Consider the following 20,556-nt stretch of genomic DNA (forward strand, 5'->3'; position numbering starts at 1 on the left):
ATTAGGGGCATTGCTAGTCTAAGGCAGTGCACAGCAGTACTAACATATACACCAAAGTAAATAATTGTGGAAGAGCTTCTAATTTCTACCATTTTTTGTTTGCTCTTTTCACTTATTCCCTTAAACTCCTCTGACTCCCAATGCCTTTGTAAACCTTCCCAAACTGTGGGAGCTATATATGGAAATGGAGCCTTGTAATGATTATGTGTAAGATACATGATAGGGACGCAAGTGTATGTGCCGATCGCGTAATAAGTGTGCGTAAAGCAGAGTGTCGGTCCACAGGGAAGGAGGTGAATACTAGTAATAACTCTACACTTGAAAAATAGCCTAAAAGATTATGTGATGTGTGTGAGAACAAAAAAAAGTAAAAGAAAGAAAATACGAGGGGTAAAAGGAGAGAAATCAAGGAAAAAAATGATGTTGGCATTAACAACCTATGAAACCTTGTTGTGGACTAATGGAAATCTCTTAAGTAGATAATATCCCGCAAAGAGAGAGATTACCCTAATCCGAATACAGAGCAAAAATGTGATTTCTCCTAAAATCTACTCCACATGATTGCAAAGACCACGGAAATCATCATCAATCCACTCAGAAGGATTGTGGGAGACTAAGTCTCCTAGATACCCTAACCAAAGGTGCACCCACTAACCTCTTTAATTGCGGTAAGTCTATGCTAGGTAGGAATTTCGTCTCGTCACATAGCAATACCAAGTATGTTTGCTAGGGCTTTCGCCTCATTAGAAACCAAGCATTCAATCACACAGTTAGACTCAAATAGATACAATTGCAAATAAGAAATCAATTCAAGCATCAAAGATCTAACAACCAAAGTCAAAAATATAAACCCTATAGTTCAACTATACCCAAACATCTACAAATTAACCCTCCATTAATGGAGGGCAAGCATCCAAGATACAAATAGTGGAGAAAAACATGAAAGCCATGAAAACCCCCTTCTCAATCATGTTGATGAAGAATTGCTGGTGAAGCCCTAGGTAAGCTTCCACACATGACGCCAAGATAAGCTTGACAGCTATGATCTTCAATCCCCCTGAATATAGAGTTGAATACCCCATGAATTTGTTCCCTAGGTGCTGGAGATTCTCCCTTTATCTTCCTCAACCTCATCTCCAAGAATCACCACTAAAGCATAGAAGAATAGAATAGAAGATCCCCCAAAAATCCTCATAAGTTCTATTTATACCTAGTTGTTTATGGGCTCCTCACGGGTATAAGGGCTGATAAGTAATATGAATTATACTTTTCTTACATTGAGCATTACTTTCATCAAATTTTATAGCTCATTCGTATGTATTTGTGTTCTTTTGTGCATTTAGGGTTATGGTGACAAGTTTTGAAGAAAGAAAGTTGATCGTGGACGCAATTTTTAATGAAGTTCTTGGATTGAACAAATGTTAAGACACAAGTTGTGCTCAAAGACATGTGGGTGTGCTTCAACCTCTATTGTGCTCAAGTAAATACTCAATGTGGAGGGGCACAAAGGCAGTCACACTCACATATTCCGACTTGTGCAAGATTTTCAAGAGCTTCATTAATGTGGTTTCATTGAAGACATGGCATGATCTACTGCATAGATGTGTGCCCATTCATATGGGCTCGATGAAAAGAGTGGATTCAGGAGCATTATGGCGAAGCACTACAGCAGTTTACTGTAGCAAAAGCAATGTAACAAAATCACTATAGCTGTTACTGTTTAGAGAGCGCAGGAAATGAAGTTCTAGAAATCCACACGGCCGTGTGGAAATTCCATACGCCTATGTGGATGCTCAATTTTAGCCCTATAAATACCGCTTTGAAAGTTTTATTTGGTGATTTTCTTCATATCTTTTTCCCATCTTTTGGTGAGCTGGAGGTTAGGGTTTGGAAGCTTTTGCTAGGTTTTTGGAGCAGTTCAATGGCCTTTGACATCAAGTTCCTTTGGAGGATAACTATTGGGGGAGCTTTCATCCGCATCAATTTGGCGAGGTATGCCCTAGGTTTGACAAGGGAACTTTTGGAGGAGACGAGGTGGCTCCGCAAGACCATCGATATACACTGCAAGGGGGTTTTAAATATGGATTACTTACATTTACTTTCCATTTCAGTGTTGATTGTGTATTGCTCCATAGAGAGCTAAACCCCTAGTAGGTGCTTGGACTTGTAAACCCTAGGATGATTTTGTTTCATTAACTCTTATTATGTTTCTTTACTTGAAGTTTTAATTGAGTTTCAACCTTGAATGCTTGTTGAATTGATTTTCCCTTAGAGTGACACTAGGGTTAAGAATCTATCTTGGCAATCCTTGTGAATGTGTGACACTTCATTAGGGTTAGACAAAAGCAAGGTTGAAGAGGGTCGAGAGGATGAATCGAGAGGTAGCGAAACGTCCCCTTTCTCTTCCGAGGTGATTTATCCTATCTCCACTTTCCAAGAGTTCTTTGCGGTCATGATAGAGTGAAGTGCTAAGAGACAAACTCCACTGGGGCTTAGTTGCGTGAGCAACAGAGTGAAGTGTTGAAGTAATCCTTAGTGCTGGGGCTTAATCATGACTATGGGTCTTTCGCCTGGACCAAAGGGTTAGATCTATATTAAAGAATAGGGTTTATCACTTGGAATACCTAGAGCTTCAAGCAACCCTACACAGTGTGAGGCGTCGAGAGTAACCCTTTCCACCGGGGCATAGTGTAAGGGTTAGTCACGGTTGACCTTAGGTTTGGGACCGTGTGTCTTTAGATTTCCACAACTCTTTAAATTTTAATTAGGAGACATAATGATTAGTCCTGCACTTGAAACAATAGTCCTAGGGTGAGCAATGTCCGGGTACCCCATCTTCCCATCAATTACCTCTCCTTACTCCTATTGCTAAATAGCATTACTACTTGCTTCTTAACAACTATTCCCTATAGATACGACTACTTACTCAGCGGGGTACTTTATTACTTTAACAACCCATGCACTTGTGGTACACACACACAAGGGATGTGTCAAGTTTTTGGCGCTGTTGTAGGGGAATAGGTGTTTTGAAAGCATTTTCCACTTTGCTATTTTAGCTATTCATCACTTGTTCTATTTCACACTTTCTTATTCTTCCATCGTTCTGATTTATTTTTCTTTCTTTGATTGCAGCTCCAAATTATAACCTGAGGCAACCCTTCAACATTGGTTGAAGGTGATCCAGACATTGGATGAAGAACTCATAGATGGGAAATGAAACCTATATAAGAACAAATAAATCAAGCTGAGATAGAAGGTAAAGGGTCTGATAATATGGCATAACAACATGAGCTGTAGAGGACACTCTCAAATTATACAAGACCGCAGTTCTTGGCACGCAGTCTAGTATTGTGAGGCCACCGATTAGGGCTCAGAATTTTGAGCTCAAGCTAGGCTTCATCCAGATGTTATAGCAGTCAGCACAGTTTAATGGTTTAGCCGATGAGGATCTAAACTACCACATTGAGAATTTCTTAGAAGTGTGAGACATGCTCAAGATTAATGTAGTTACAGATGATGGTATCAAGTTGAGGGTCTTCCCATTTTGCTTGAAGGAGAGAGCAAAAAAGTGGCTGCATTTATTACCTAGAGCATTGATCACTACTTGGGAGCAGATGATAGAAGCTTTTCTTGCAAGATATTTCCCTCTTGGAAAATCTACGAAGCTCACTAATGAAATATCCTCTTTCGTGCAAATGGAATTGGAGTCTCTTTTTGAGACATGGGATAGGTTCAAGGATCTCCTGCAGAAATGTCTTCAGTATGGGTTGCCCGAGTAGATGATAAGTGCTTGTGCGATAAAAATGCGAAGCGTTCTTTCCTTATGATGAGCATTACTTTTGTCAGGTTTTAGCGCTAATACGTGTGTATTTATGTACTTTTATGCAGGTTGGGTTGTGAGGCTAATTATTTGTGAAAGAAGCCATTGTAGATTGTTTTATGCATTATTTGGAGGAGATCTTGAGAAGGCTCAAACGCGGAGACATGAGTCGGGTTTAGAATGCTAGAATATATGCCAACCTCCTTGTATTTGAGCTAAGGCAATGATTCGGAGGGGCACGAAGGCAGTTAGATCCTGGTATTCTGGCTTGTGCATATTTAGCAAGATCTCCACCAACGTGACCATTTATTGAAGAACCAAGATGATCTACGACGTGAACGTGTGCCCGTTTACATTACCTCGATGAAAGCATGGATTCGGGAGTATTTCGGGTCGTTCACAGCCGACCGAAGAAGGAGAAAAATAGAGGAGCCACACGGGTGTGTCAAAATTCCACACACCCGTACGTTAATTCCACAGGCTCATGTGGAATATCCACAGGGGCGTGTGGAATCCCGATTCCAACCCTATTTAAGGCCGATTTCAGTCTCGATTTCAACATTCTTTTCTACATCTTTTCCCCAACTTGAGAGAGGGCTGCGGCTAAAGTTTTGAGAGGTATTGGCTAGAAATTTGGAGAGGTTCTACAGCTCCGACATCGTCATCTCTTTGGAAGAAGGTTGGTAAGGGAGCTTCCATCGGATTGATTCGACGAGGCGTATCTTATACCTGACAAGGGGATCTTGCGACGAGTAGAGGACTCTCCACAAGACCATTGCCATGACTATCGAGAGGGTTTTCCTATGGATTGTTTTCTTTTACATTTGATTTCATTATCGTTTGTATTGTGCTCCATGGAGAGCTAAACCCCTAGTGGGTACTTGGGTATTTGTGAACCCTAGGATGTATTAGTTTCATTGAATCTTTTTATTATGCTTTCAATTAATTGATGTTATTGTAAGTTCCAATCTTGAATGTTTGATTGTTTGAATACTCCCTTAGAGTGACACTAGGGTTGAGAGTTCATGTGATAACTCTTGTGAGTGAGTGACACACCACGAGAGTTAGACAAAGCTTGATTAGAGAGGGTTGATAGGGTGAGTTGAAAGGTACAGGAGCGTCCCCTTTCCCCTCCGGTGTGATAGATTCTACCTCCGTTCCTCGAGTTCTTTGCGCCCATAATAGAGCGAATGAGCTAAGAGATGACCCTCCGCTGGGGCTTAGTTGCGAGTGCAACAGAGTGAAGCATTGAGGTGATTTTAGCATCTAGGGTTTAATTGTGGTTAGGGACCTTTCTTCTGGACCAAGGGTTAGGTCTAGAATTAGGAAGAGATTTATCACTTGGAATCCCCAGAGCTAAATGCAATCCTTCTTACGAATGCAAGGTTGAGAGGTTGTTCAACCTCTCCTCCGGGACATGTAGAGGATTAGGCTTAGTTAACCCTAGATTCGGGGCCATGCATTAAAGGATGTCCTTGACTCACCATTGCATTAGTTAGGAAGCATAATAGAGAGTTCTTGCACTTGAAACGATTTTCCTAGGTGGATCAATACCCGGGTACCCCATCTTTATCGATTGCCTTACCTTCTCCTTTACTTTTGCTCTCTTTCGGGTTGTTTTACTTTTAAGAATTGAATCTTGTCACACATATCACTATTCATCTTTCATATAGTTAAGAAGCAAATTAAGTATTTTTATTCCCTTTTCCATGTGGATACAATACCCCACTCACCTGGGATTTATTACTTCGACAACTCTTTGCACTTGCGGGGAGCCACTGTTAGTAGATGATTATCCAAACTTTCTACAATGGGTTGAACCCAAGCACAAAGCAATTACTTAACACTGCGGCAAAAGGTACCTTAGGTAGTAAAACACTTGAGGAAGCCCGACATCTCATTGAGGAGATGGTTATGAATAGTTATTAGTAGAATATACGAGATAGGAAGAAGGTAGCCTGACTTTATGAGATCTATGCAGTTACATCATTGGCGGGCCATGTTGAGTCCTTGAGCAAAACGTTAGATACTCTAACTTCTCCTAGATTGGCGGCAGTGATGAGTTGCACTGGGTGTGGGGAGGACATGCTCCATCTGATTGACCTATTGCTATTGGTGGTATATTTTCAGTGGAACATGTGGATTTTGTAGGCAATGCAATGAGAGGTCAAGGAAATCCGTATAGCAATACCTACAATCCGGGGTGGAGGAGTCACCCCAACCTTTCTTGAAGTAATCAAGGGCAACAGAAGACTATGGCACTGATGTGTTCTCCGCAAGTACATGGGTCGCAGACAAGTAATATAGTAGTACCCGGTGAGGGGTAGGGTTGTCAAACCTTAGGAACTAGACTAGAAATACTCACTTAACAATGATCTCTAGTGATAAATGAGTAAGTGGTGAGATTTAGATAAATGAAAGAATAATTAAAAGATAAAAGGAAAAAAATAATAGATGGAGATAAAAGGCAATTAGATTTAGTGTCAACCGAAGAGAACAATGCCCCAGGATGTTCCCTCTGCATTCAGTAATGCTCAATCACTCTCAAGGTTTACTAGGCACATTCTTGGGTTCTAGTGTATGCTCAAAAACAATGAAGCATATATGGTTCTCCAATACACCAAATTTTACTAAGGTAACTATGGTTTCATGCACATCAAGTTTTGCAATCACACAATGCAATCACGACTATGGCAATCCACAAAAAGTTTAACCTAAGTAACTGTACAAATCAAACACATGAAGTTATGCAAACACAAGATTAAACACAAGAACCAAAAGAGCTCCATAAATCATGAAGAGTAAAATTGTTTAAGCATACAAAGTACAAAGTTTCCACTCGGGGCACCGTGGCCTGTTAGCCCCTCATGGGTGGGTATAACATGGAGGAGATAAGACTAGATCTAAAGAAAGAAGACATGCCTCCCTTATCTTTGAGATTTGCCTCCAATGTCGAGCTTTGTGTGCTAACACCACTTCTCTTGTCCCTCCAACTTGCTCATTTATACCTTAGAAGGTGTCGATAAGTTTGATCTTCTCTCTCATCAAAGTCCTCTCGATGGAGAAAAAGATCCCCGAACAAATGATAAAGAGAAAACCATAAAAATTGGAGTTATAAAGAGCAATTTCGGGCTCGACGCGGTTTGCGCATGATTGTGTCCAGACCGTGTCATGTCGGGAGAAAGTTGCGTGAAAAGGAGTGTCTCTACCTGGAAAGTTCCATGGAAGGGACACGATCATGTCCAGACCGTGCAATGCTTTGACACGATAATGTCAGGGGCACCCAACGCGTGTCAACAATTCTTCACTAAAATAACCCTTGGCCTGGGATTTTTGGGGGAATGGACACGGTCATGTCCTGACCGTGTCAGACTTGAAAATATCATTCTAGACAGAATTTTTGCAGGATCAACATTAGGCTCAGAACTTCAGAGGGTATGACATGAGGGTGTCCAGACCGTGTCAAGCTTGAGTACTTAAACTCCTTTTGAATATCTTCTTGTTTTTTTCCCGAATTCACTCCAAAATGTATTGAGCCCCTGATTTATGCACATAAAACAAAAATAACCATAATAACACTGCTTATGTAAAAATGTAAACTTGAGAACAAGAAAAATGATGAATTTAAGGTATGGAAACATGTATACAAAGTGCACTCATCAAGTACCCCCACACTTGAATTATTGCTTGTCCTCAAGCAACCACCAAACACAAAATAACAAAGGAGATGAGTGCAAAGTTTCCGATCTCAGCACAAAGGTGATGAAAGTTTTAAACAGAGGGGGAACACAGGTGTTAGTAAAGACATGAATGCACAAGAATGACTATACTCCCACTTCCAAAACCTAGTACGTGTGTGTTTAAAAACCTACTCATGTTCCCCACAATCAATAAGATTTACAAAAGATACTAAATTCTATGGGTAGTAACTTCATACACCCTAGAGGTAGGCTTTTCCCCCGGTTGGTCGTCAAATGTCATTTGTGATGCCCAAAATTTGACTAGTCAAGAGTGGATTTCACTCATCTAAGGTGATAGCTCTTTCTACCATCTTTTTCACACAAGAAAACTTTTACAAGATCATTGGTAGGGCATTCCTAACAAGGAATCCAACTTTCCAATATTTTTTTATTTTTTTTATTTTACACAAAAAGACATGTTGAACAAAAAGTAGGGTAAGGTGACAAGAGTTTTTTGTTAAGGGAGTAGATGTGAGTCATCATTTCACTACAATGGTTACTAACACACACTTGCCCCCCTTAAGTTTAAACATCACCCACTAACTAATCATACATCATCATGAACAATGCACTCATCACCCACACAAGAATGCAATTCTCCCCCACACTTGAAAATTACATTGCCCTCAATGTAAATAAACCATGCAATTAAATGAGGAGAAATGCAAGGAGAAGGGTGAAGCGACTGCCCTGAATTAAGAAATGAATTATGTCGCTTTTAGAAGGTGTTCCGCAAAGCAAACACTGAGAATGATGGTGATGCTCTTACGTGTTGCTAACTCTATGCAGCCACAAATTTTCTGAGATACAAATTGGAGATAGAGGAAGTAAAAATCGGTAATAACATAGACATGCAAAAACTGGAAAGGTAAATAAACCAAAATGTCAATACCACAGGAGACTCCCCTGGTAGACTAAACTACAAGACAAATGACAACAAGATAAAATAGCAGCAAATACAAAAAGAAATAAAATGATCACTAAATCAGGAGGTGTCATCCGAAGTCTAGTCATCAGCCGTTAGAGCGGGAGATGAGTCACAGTAGTCATGATACATTGCAGGCTCCATCCTAGTCACGAAAGATACGAAGAACCAGCCTTAGTCAAAAAGGTGGAGGCTGAGAATAGCAGCATCACTGGAATGTAGGGGCAAATAGAATCCCATATACTACAGGCTATGGAGGAAGATGGGTTTGAGGCCCCCAATAGTCGGCATGTGGTCGATGTCACCCAAAAGTCCCATCCCTTGAATAAGTCGGGTGATGAATGGTCCCGCAAAAATGGTGCGTCTCCTGGTATCAGTAGCCTGATGATGGAAAAAATTGACAACGACAAAACCCAAGTGATAGGGGGTCCGATCTACCATGCTCAGTAGGTACTTAAACTCAACAGAGGAAATATAATTTACGCCATGAATCCACCCCGTAATGGAGCCACTAAGAAAGGTGTGAACAATCTACAGGGCAGGTGACTTAAGCATGGTAGCGTCGGTGAGGCTTGGTCGAAACAGGATCCCAAAATCGCTAAATCATTTCCATCGAGTGCGTTAACTTTTACCCAAGGGTGGTGAACAAATAAGGCTACAATATTCTTTCGTTACTGTGTATTCAAGTGTAAAAAGGCCCATGAGTAGTGCCAAATCTGTGTAGCTCAAGTGGTACTCACGTCCTCAGAGTTGGAACCAAATGGTCATAGGGTCATCCCAAACATTGTAACCAATGCCACGTTCGAAAGAGGCAAGGAACTCAAGCGTGAGATCAGGATAAATGGGCTCCTCAATGGTCAACAATTTGTACCAAGCGCTGACATTCAATAACTGCTTGACCTCGGCTTAGAGTCCGGTAGTTTGTAGTGTATCCCAATCAAGGGAACGTAAAATGTGTGAGTGGATAGCTGAGTGTAGCATTCTTGGTGGAGTGGAGAAGAAAATGTAGGCTGCAGACGATTTCAGTAGATGGATTGGCGATAGGCGCCCTTGATGACGAACCAACACCTGTAGTCTTCCGCTTCTTTGGCATTGTCTACACAAAATTTGTAAAACAAGTCAGACCATCAAAAGACCAAGCAGGATGGGCACGATCATGTCTAGATGAGATGACACGATCGTGTCATGCAGAGCAACACTAGACCGAAAGGATGTCCGAGACCACAAATGAGAAAGCAACAATAGTAGAGAAGGAACCCTGCCGTCATTAGGAACATGAGGAGAAGCCTTACCACGGATGATGATAAGATGGTAAGAGTGCAGAGGATTGAGAACGGAAGAGAAAGGTGAGCACGCGAACGAAGCCGGTGAAGATGTCTTCTCCCCATTCCCTGTCTTGCTCCTTATAATAAGAAAGGAAAACTAATAAGTGCTTGTGTATTAGTAATACGAAGTATTCTTTTCTTACATTGAGTATTACTTTTCTCAGATTTTATCACTTATGTATATGTATTTGTGTTCTTTTGTGCATGAAGGGTTGTGGAGACAAGTGTGGAAGAAAGGAACCAAAAGTAGATCATGGATGCAATTTTTGATGAAGACTTGGATTGAACAAATGTGAAGACACAAGTTGTACTCAAAGCCATGTGAGTGTGTACCAACCTCCATTGTGCTTGAGTGAACATACAAATTGGAGAGGCACAAAGGTAGTTACACTCATGTGTTCCAACTTGTTCAATGCTAGCAAGATCTTCGTCAATGTGGCTTGTATTGAAGACGCAACATGATCTACCACATAGATGTGTGCCCATTCATGTGGACTCGATGAAAAGTGTAGCTTCAGAAGTATTTTGATAAAGTACTGTAGCAATTTATTGTGTAAATCACTGCAGCAAATCACTATAGCAGTTACTGTTCATAAATCGCAGAAAACAGATTCCTGGAAATTCACACAGGCATATGGAAATTCAACACGCCCGTGTGGATGCCCAATTTCAGCCCCCATAAAAGCCGTGATTTCAGATGTTTTATACAATCTTTTCCTCATCTTTTGCCCATCTTTGGAGGCGCTCACTGCTAGGGTTTGGAGAGGCTTTGGCTAGGCCTTTTAAGTGGTTCTATGGCCTTTGACATCACATTCCTTCAGAAGATAATTTATGGGGGAGCTTTCGTCGGTATCGATTTAGCGAGGTGTGCCCTAGGCTTGACAAGGGAACTATTGGAGAAGACGAGGCAACTCCACAAGACCATCGATACTTACTACGAGGAGGTTTTACTTATGGATTGCATGCTTTTACATTCAATTTCATTATTGATTGTATCTTGTTCCATAGAGAGCTAAACCCCTAGTGAGTGCTTGGACTTGTAAACCCTATAATAATTTTGTTTCATTGATCTTTCATTTTGTTTCCTTAATTGATGTTTTTTATTGAATTCGAACCTTTAATGCTTGTTGAATTGATTTTCCCTTAATGTGACCCTAGGGTTGAGAATCTATCTTGGTAATCCTTGTGCATAAGTGACACACCATGAGGATTAGACAAAGCTAGGTTAGAGAGGGTTGAGAGGATGAGTCGAGAGGTAGCAGAATGTCCCCTTTCACTTCCGATGTGATTTATTATACCTCCACATTCCAAGAGTTCTTTGCGGTCACAATAGAGTAAAGTGCAAAGAGACAAACTCTACTGGGGCTTAGTTGCGTGAGCAACAAAATGAAGTGTTGAAGCAATCCTTAGTGCTGGGGCTTAATTGTGACTAGGGTTTTTGGCCTGGACCAAAGGGTTAGATCTATATTAGGGAATAGAGTTTATCACTTGGAATCCCCAAATCTTCATGTAACCCCGCACAATGTGAGACGTTGAGAGTATCCAATTCCACCGGGGCATAGTGTGAGGGTTAGTCATAGTTGATGTCTGGTTTGGGACCATGTGTCTTAGAATTTCCACGACTTATTAGGCATCAGTTAGGAGACATAATGATTGATCTTACACTTGAAACAATAGTCCTAGGGTGAGCAATGTCCGGGTGCCCTATTTTCTATTGATTGCCTCTCCTATTATTCTATTGCGTCTTTTTCTTCTTTACTTTATTTCTATTTGTATTGGTATTGTTCACACCACTTTTAAATCATCTTCACTATAGCTAAATAGCAATACTTGTGTTTTTTAGCACTATTCCCTGTGGATATGACTACCCACTCACTAGGGTATTTTATTACTTCGACAACCGTGTACTTGTGTTATGCATTCACAAAGGGTGTGTCAAAGTTTTTTACGTCGTTGCCGGGGAATAGGCATTTTGGAAGCATTTTGCACTTTGCTATTTTAGTTATTCATCACTTGTTCTATTTCACACTTTCTTATTTTTAAATCATTTTGATTTGTTTTTTTTCTTTGGTTGCAGCTCCAGGTTATGACTCGAGGAAACCCTTCGACATTTGTTGAAGGTGATCCAAACATTGGAAGATGAATTCATAGAAGGGTAAAAGAACCTGTGCAAGAACTGTCAAATCAAGCTGAGATAGAAGGTGAAAGGTCTGACAATATGGCAGAACAGAATGAGCGGTAGAGGACACTCTCAGATTATGCAAGACCCATAGTTCTTGGTACGTAGTCTAGTATTGTGTGGCCAACAATTATGGCTCAGAGTTTCAGGCTTAAGTTAGGCTTCATCCAGATGTTACAACAGTAAGCATGTTAATGGTTTAGCTTATGAGGATCCAAATAATCATATTGAGAACTTTTTGGAAGTGTGCGTCATGCTCAAGATTAATGGTGTTATGGATGATGCTATCAAGTTGAGGTCCTTCCCATTTTCCTTGAAAGGATGAGTGAAGCAATGGCTACATTCATTACCTAAAGCATTGATCACTACATGGGAGGAGATGGTAGAAGCTTTTCTTGCCCGATATTTCCCTCTCGGAAAATCTACGAAGCTCAGGAATGAGATATCTTCTTTTAAGCAAATGGAATTGAGGTCTCTTTTTGAGACATGGGACAGGTTCAAGGAGCTTCTACGGAAATATCCTCAACATGGGTTCCCTGAGTAGATGATTATGTAAACTTTCTATAGTGGTTTGAACCTAAGCATGAACCAGTTACTTGATGCTGCAGTATGAGGTAATTTAGGAAGCAAGACCGATGACAAAGCCCAAGATCTCATCAAAGAAATGACTATGAACAATTATCAGTGGAACACATGTGATAGAAAGAAGGTAGCCGGACTTCATAAAATCAATGCAGTCACATCATTGGCGGCCCAGGTTGAGTCATTGAGCAAGAAGTTAGACACTCTAACTTCTCATAGAGTGGCGGCTGCGATGAGTTACACTGGGTGTGAGGGAGGACATGCGCCATCTGATTGCCCTATTTCAATTGGTGGTACTACTTTCGTGGAACATGTTGATTTTGTAGGTAATGTAATGAGAGGTTAAGGAAATCCGTATAGCAATACCTACAATTTGGGATGGAGGAGCCACCCAAACCTTTCGTGGAGTACTCAAGGGCAACAGAAGACTATAGCACCACCGGGTTTCCAACCACAACAATAAGCCCCGAACATGGAGAATAGAGTCTTAGGGTTGAAAAACTGGATGACCGACTTAGAGAAAGCTTTGACCAAGTTTATTTCATCATCGGATACAAAATTTCAATCACTTGAAGCCACACTTCACAACCACACCTCTTCATTGCACAACTTGGAGAACCAAGTGGAACAAATTGCGGAGTCACTCTTAGAAAGACCTCAAGGAAGTTTACCTAGCAACATAGAGACCAATCCAAGAGAGCATGTGTAAGCGATCACTTTGAGAAGTGGTCGTGAAGTTGAGAGTAGGCTCCCTAGTAAGAAGACCAATGTTGAGCTACCTGAGGTTGTGAAGGTTGAGGAGAGAACCAAAGAGAAGGATTTGGCACCCCTCACCGTACATGCCAAGAATCCCCTATCCTTCAAGATTGCAGAACAACCAAAACGATGAGCAATACAAGAAGTTCTTACGTCTATTCAAGCAGTTGCACATCAACATTCCATTTGTAGAGGCATTGTCTCAAATGCCTCGCTATGCAAAGTTTCTCAAGGACCCCTTGACCAACAAGAGGAAGTTGTAGGAGAGTGCATCTGTGATATTAGATGTCTCTTGTTCAGCGATGTTGCAAAAGAATATGCCGAACAAGAAGAAGGACCCAGGAAGCTTTATCATTCCATGCAACATTGGTAATTTGGGGGAAGAAAAGGCAATGGCGGATTCAGGGGCTAGCATCAACGTCATGCCTTACACTTTCTTTTAGAAACTAGGTTTGGGAGAGCCTAGACCCACTCAGATGACACTTCAATTAGCCGATAGAATAGTTAGACATCCGAGGGGCATCATTGAAGACGTACTTGTAAAAGTTGAAAAGTACATATTTCCTGTAGACTTTGTGGTGTTGGATGTTGATGAAGATGCCGAGGTTCCATTGATACTTGGGAGGCCGTTCTTGTGCTCTTCCAAGGCTCTCATTGACACGGACGGTGGGGAGTTGACATTATGAGTTGGTGATGACAAGTTAACGTACCGCCTCGCCGAAACCATGGAACATTCTCTTGATTTTGATGATACATTGTATTTTCTTGACACTACTAATGATCTAATTGATGAATATGTGTAGGAAATGAAGTATCCGGACCCGTTTGAGGGCTTGCTAGATCAAGAGGTGGAGAATAAAGAAGTTTTGACACTTGGTCTAGAGGACAAGGTGCAACCTACCCTGGGGATCATGACGAGGATGGTCAAAAAGATGAAAAGATCAAAGAGACGTCACAAGAAGTGCCCCAAGGCTAATGGGAATGTGCAAACATGGAGTAAGGGTGATGTACCCTTGTGTGGTAGCAAGCTCGATAACTCTCCCTCTATCTTGAAACAATTATGTGCATCATGATTTCAAGTTGTAGGTAAGAGGGCAACTTTCATATATGAAACCACCGTGAGATAAAAAGAGGTATGTTAAGCTCAGTGATGTTAAACAAGCGCTTCTTGGGAGGCAACCCAAGTCTTTATTGTTTTTCTAGGATTGGTTTAGTATTTGCATGAATAAGAGCATGAGTGTTGGTGTCTTGATCTTTACATGCTATTGCTGTGTTTTTTCTCGTGGATTATTGGTGTTTTTGTGTGATTAATTGTGATTGGTGAACTTTCTTGGTCGTTTGAGCATGTTTTCCAAGATTTGCTGGTCAGTTTTTCATAGTATATGCAGGCTCTGTATGTGTATGAGTGTATAGAAATTTTTCTGTATAGTCTATAATTTTTCTAAATCATCCAGAGAAGACACACGGCCGTGTGGAATTTTCATACTAGCTTGTGTTTCCATTCAGAGCTCATCCCGAGAGGACACAGGGACGTGTGAATCCCCCTGTGAATTACCTTGTGACAGTCACACGCCTATGGGTTATTTTCATACGGGAGTGTGGATCTTTACAGAGTTCTCAGACTCCATCCTGAGAAGACACAGAGGCATGTCAATTCCCCTGTGGATGACCCTGTGAACTACACACGGGCATGGGTAATTTTCACATGCTTGTGTGAAACTCTGCAGAGAGTTTTCCATCCCGAGAGCACACAGGGACGTGTGAGTGCCGTTGTGAGTACCCCTGTGAGCATCCACACGCCCGTGTGGAATTTCCACAGTGGCGTGTGGAACACTTAGCCATTTTCTCGGGAGGACAGAGAGGCCACAGGAGCGTGTGAGTGTCCCGTGGGTATGGCACACGGGTGTGGGTAATTTCTACACACTTGTGTGGATGTGTTTAGAGCCACTCAGAGCCTATCCCAAAAGTACATAGAGGCGTGTGTCTATCCCTATGAGCCTTCCTGTGGAGTCACACGAGCGTTGGTAATTTCCACATGCCTGTGTGGATGCACAGAACGCCAAGGGGCGTGAATTTTCTTTAAAATCTACATGTGCCTCCTCATTCTATAACTCCAAAATGCTCGAAAGACTCTTCTCTTTACTCTCCTGACCTTCCACCATCTATATATATGGATCTTAGGGTGTCTTCTTGCCGTATTCAAGGTTTTTGAGTTCCATCTCATCGGTAAACCACTCTTTCTCTTTCTCTTCAACAATCTTGATTTATTTTGCTTAAATTGATAACTATTGTTTTGATTTCATATTTAAATGGATGGTATATGTTTTAGAGTGATTTTAGAACAGATTTGTGATGCATTTTTGGATTTTTTGCAACCTTGCCATGCGGTTTTCACTCCCCGTGGATCCACACGGGTTTGTGGAATTTACACATGACTGTGTGGATTTTTGCAGTATTGATTTGTGAGTTTGGTTGATTGATTTTGTTTTCAATTCTTGCAGATATGATCCCTAGAACATAGAAAGTGGCCAGCAAGCATCCCCGAGAGCCCTCTCCGGAGCAGTTAGAGTTCACGATCCCCAAGCATCAGGCTCGTTTTGAGCGATTAGCGAAACTCAAGTTTGGACAATTGAGGTTTCCAGACTTGAGTGCATTGAGAGAGTTTCAGTTGGGAGATGATATGGCTAATGAGGTATAGGAGTTTCTTTCCATGGGTAGCTGGAGGAGATTATTGTCTATCTAAGAGCTAGATATTCGCATGCTCACACTGAGGTATTATCATCGTTTGAGTTTGACGGAGCATACAGTAGCTTCTCTATCATCGACGCTATTTAGTTCAGAGTATTTGGACAGCACCATTGCATGAGCGTCACATAGTTCTCCATTAGACTAGGTTTGTATGATGAGGCCTACATTAACACTAAGGAGTACAATCAGTTACCAACCAATTATCCGGGTAGTTTGACTCCTCAAAGAGCGTACAGAGCACTATGTGGCCAGGGTCAGTATGAGCCGGGGGTGTCCAAGGCCATGTGCCTTTCTCGACCTGCATACCATTACCTTCACACCATTCTGAGCAGGTCGGTGAACGGTCGTGGTGACAGTTCCGGGGTGTTGAGCCGGCAGGAGCTACTCTATCTATATTCGATGGTGTAGAGCGGGCTACTACACATGGGGTATATTTTGGCAGAATACTTGAGGTATCAAGGTTAGTATGCCGGGATCGGAGTCATTTTTTCATACCCTTATATTACTCGACTCATAATGGCGATGGGTCTCATGGATGCTATTCGTGGGGCCGAGAAGATTATAGTGTCGTCTCCCCTCGGCATTGAGACTATGAGACTGATAGGCATGGTTTGCAGATACAGACCAGGAGTCTACGTGATGGTCATTCCCCCACTAGAGATAGTCGAGGGAGAGGGAGAGGCAGTAGAGGGGTCTCAGCCTACGAAGGAGCCACCTCTAATGCGCATGTTTTCTCTATCCCGAGCCTATGATCGTTTTGAGAGGCTCGGAGTGTTGTAGGGGTGCTACGGGCAGAGATAGCTAAGGTTCACTCGACACAGGCTACGAACCACACAGAGGTGATGGCGCGTCTCGACATCTTACACTAGATTCTCGAGCGAGACGCAACCTCTCCCTTTGTGATCCAACCCAGAGCTCCACCGACTCCTCCGCCATCACCAGCACCACCATCATCACCAGCAACATCAGTATTATCTCCAGCAGCAATAGTAGAGATAGCAGAGCCCGACACCGACGCTTGAGGCATCTTTATTTTCTTTGTTCTTAGTTTTTGTATTTTATTTCTGCATTATTTTGGACTTGTACTACTCAGAAAAGATTCTCCTTCTGAGTTTATCTTTTATTTTTAGTCTTTCGAGTTGTATTTCATTTTTCGTATCTTTATATACTCGAGTTATTTTGTTTTTGTTGAGCTTCACTTAACCCCCTTATGTATACGTGCAAATGGTCTTATGAGTCTAGAATTTTAGGAATAGTCATGGACACGGTCAATGTGGCGTTCACATGGCCGTGTGTGCTCTAAAAATAATTTAAACTCAACTCTCATTGAATATAGCTCCATCAAACGTACAATTAGGAGTTCAAGGGAGTATTGTTTCAATTGCCATCTTCACACCTGTTTTTGATTGTTATACTTTTTAATGTGCTTGCATCCGTACATTGAGGGCAATGTACATCTTAAGTGTGAGGGGAGGGGGGTTCACATTACACATGTTCTATACTTATGCTTCATTGTTCATGCTCATGTAGCCAATGGCGGTTTAACTTAGTTGCAATACTTGTATTCTTGAGTTTAGGAGAATTTTTAACATTGAATTTTCTCATGCTCTACTTTTACTTGAATTCTTAGGAATTTTTGCCCGATTGACACTTGTTGCACTACTCACTCATTAAACCTTGTGGAAACTCAAAGTTTGATGTTTAAGGAACTATTTTAGTCTCCTACCAGATCCCTAGCGGAAAGAAGACTCTCGATGCCTCACACTACATATGACTGCTTAAAATTCTAGGTATTCCAAGTGATAAATCCAATGCCCAAATCTAGATCAAACCCTTTAGTCTAGACAAAAGATCCCTAATCGCAACTAAGCCTCGGTGGAGAGGGAACTCTCGAAGCCTCACTCTATGCAATTGCAAAGAACTTTTGGAATGTTGAGGTAGGATAAATCACATCGGAGCGAAAAAGGGGGCGTTCGGCTACCTCTCGACTCACCCTCTCAACCCTCTTCAACCTTAGTAAATGTAATCCTAATGGTGATGGTCACTCGTCAAAAGGATGATTAGAATAGGTTCTCAACCCTAGTGTCACTCTAAGGGAAAACCAAACATCAAGCACACAAGATTGAAACTCAAATAAATACTCAATTAAAGGAAACACAATAAAAGTCAATGAAACAAATGCATCCAAGGGTTTTCATGTCCAAGTAACCATTAGCGGTTTAGCTCTCCATAGAGTAATACAAAATCAAAGACATAAGCAAGTAAAAGTGCAAACAATCCATACAGATAACCCCCTTTTGTTCCATGTTGATGGTCTCCAAGAGCTGCTCCTTCTTCTCCAAAGACTCCTCCGTCGAGCCTAGGGCACACCTCGGTGAATCGATGTCATCGGCAGCTCTCCCAATAACTCTCTTTCGAATGAAATTGATGTTTAACAGTGTAGAAGTGCTCCAAAACCTTGCAAAACCTCTTCCAAACCCTAGCCATGCTCCCTCTCCAAGATAGAAAAAAAATCTCTAAATAACTTTTCAAAGCAATTATTTAAACCCTCAAATCGGGAATCCATACGTGCATGTAAAAAATCCACGCGCCCATGTCAAAAATCCACACATCCGTGTGGAATTTCCCCACCCCTATGTGGATTTTCAGCTTCATTAAAAACTGCTCAAATGAACTCCAAATTTCATACTGTTTTCTTCTGAGGCCACCCGGATGGACACACATCCTTGTGGTAACTCATGGGCCATTTCTTGATGCATAAAAACCATATGGGAGAGCTTTTGAAATCTTCAAACAACCTGGAACATGAGCTTGTGACTGCCTTTGTGCCCTTCTACATCCCCAATTTACTTGAACTCTTTAGAAGTTGGCACACACCCTCATATGTATAATCACAGCTTGTATCTTGCTCATTAAGTTACACAAAAAAACACCAAAAAGAACCTCCATGACCTATTTTTGCATTCTTTCTCCGCAACATGCCTTCATAATCCTAAATGCACAAATGAACACAAAAACACAATAATGAGCTATAAAACATGATTAAAACAATGGTTTATGTAAGTAAAATATACTAATTAATATGCATACACAAATACTTATCAATATATATATTCACATTACTTTAAAGTTTCAAGCTTTATTCAACTTGTAGTACCCTTTTATCTTCTAATTCATAAAGTTTCACATGGTCCTCGATAGTTACTCACATCTTCAATCATAACTTTTCCTTATATTATATGCTTATGTGCACACCAATCTCTCTGGTAATAATCACCACCATTATCAAATTAGAGACACTTGATCCTCAACCTTGTCTCCTTTTAAGAGGAGATTTCTACCTTTTAAAATTTGCAAAGAAGTTAGACTTTTATTTGATAGCAAAAATAATGGCTTCCTACTTGAATCATTAATTATGATCACAATGTAGGAATTTCTGCCTAAGAATTTTAAGGAAACAGGCCCCTCACATTTATATAGATCAATTCAAACATTTAACTTTAATTATCCTTTGTATCTTAGATATATATTAGGTATCATTTTACCATCTTTTCCAAATGTGAAAGATACCACTTAGTCATTTGAACCAAAGAACAAATGCAACATACTTTTTTCCTTTCCTTTTGCCATAATCATTGCTCTTTTGGTAATGTCCCGGTAATTGTTTCTAAATAACATATGATATCCCTTTTTGTCTAGTTTGCTAGTAGATATAATATTATTCTTTAAGACTAGTATCTGTTTAACATCTTGCAGAAGAAAAGTAACACCATTAGATAGTTTTAACAAGATTATTTATTTTTTAACAATCTTACAAATTTATCTATTACCACAATAACATGCCTAAATTTGTTTAATATAATTGAAAAACCAAAATTTACAAGAAATTCAACAAAAGGAATCTCTATAATTGATCAACACATCAAACTTTATGTCCATAAAAGAGGATAAATATAGATCAGCATATGCATTATTTAGGCTATGAACGTTAACATTATCTCCTACTTTGTTCTTGTTTGCCTCATAATAGTCCTTCCTTGTATGGTCTTTTGATTTGTAATTTTTATAAATCAATTTTATCTTACTTTTGGATGGTGATCTTCCTCTCTACTTTGAAACTCCCCTTGTTTAACTCCTACACTTTTTTTTTTTTGCCTATTTCTTTCAACATATTAAGATGTACTAAGAGATCTATCATACTTCTTGTTATATGATAGTTCATAACAATGCTTACCACCCTCTTAAATGTAAGAGATGCACTAGCCACTTCTGCAATATTGAAATCATCTAAATGATCAAGAACGGACTTTATTTTAGACATTTGACAAGGTCTCCTTGTGTATATCCCGCAAGTGCATGGGTTTGTCGAAGTAATAATCCCGGGTGAGCGGGTATCGAATCCACAGGGAGTAGGGAGTAAAGACACTTAATTCGATTCTTAGCTATGTGGAATATCAACAATGATTCAATTCTCAACAATT

At 40.6% G+C, this 20,556-nt stretch overlaps 2 non-coding genes across 2 annotated transcripts; both read right to left on the reverse strand.

The window, feature by feature from the left end:
- Window positions 1-3,662: 3,662 nt before the first annotated feature.
- LOC120279707 lies at window positions 3,663-3,769 on the reverse strand. The gene has a single exon (XR_005542012.1). It is a non-coding gene; the product is annotated as a small nucleolar RNA R71 (small nucleolar RNA).
- Window positions 3,770-12,416: 8,647 nt separating this feature from the next.
- On the reverse strand, window positions 12,417-12,523 carry LOC120279885. Its single transcript, XR_005542185.1, has one exon. It is a non-coding gene; the product is annotated as a small nucleolar RNA R71 (small nucleolar RNA).
- Between the last annotated feature and the right edge of the window lie 8,033 nt (window positions 12,524-20,556).

This window comes from Dioscorea cayenensis, chromosome 16 (genome assembly GCF_009730915.1).
Source record: "Dioscorea cayenensis subsp. rotundata cultivar TDr96_F1 chromosome 16, TDr96_F1_v2_PseudoChromosome.rev07_lg8_w22 25.fasta, whole genome shotgun sequence".
Classification (NCBI taxonomy): Eukaryota; Viridiplantae; Streptophyta; class Magnoliopsida; order Dioscoreales; family Dioscoreaceae; genus Dioscorea; species Dioscorea cayenensis.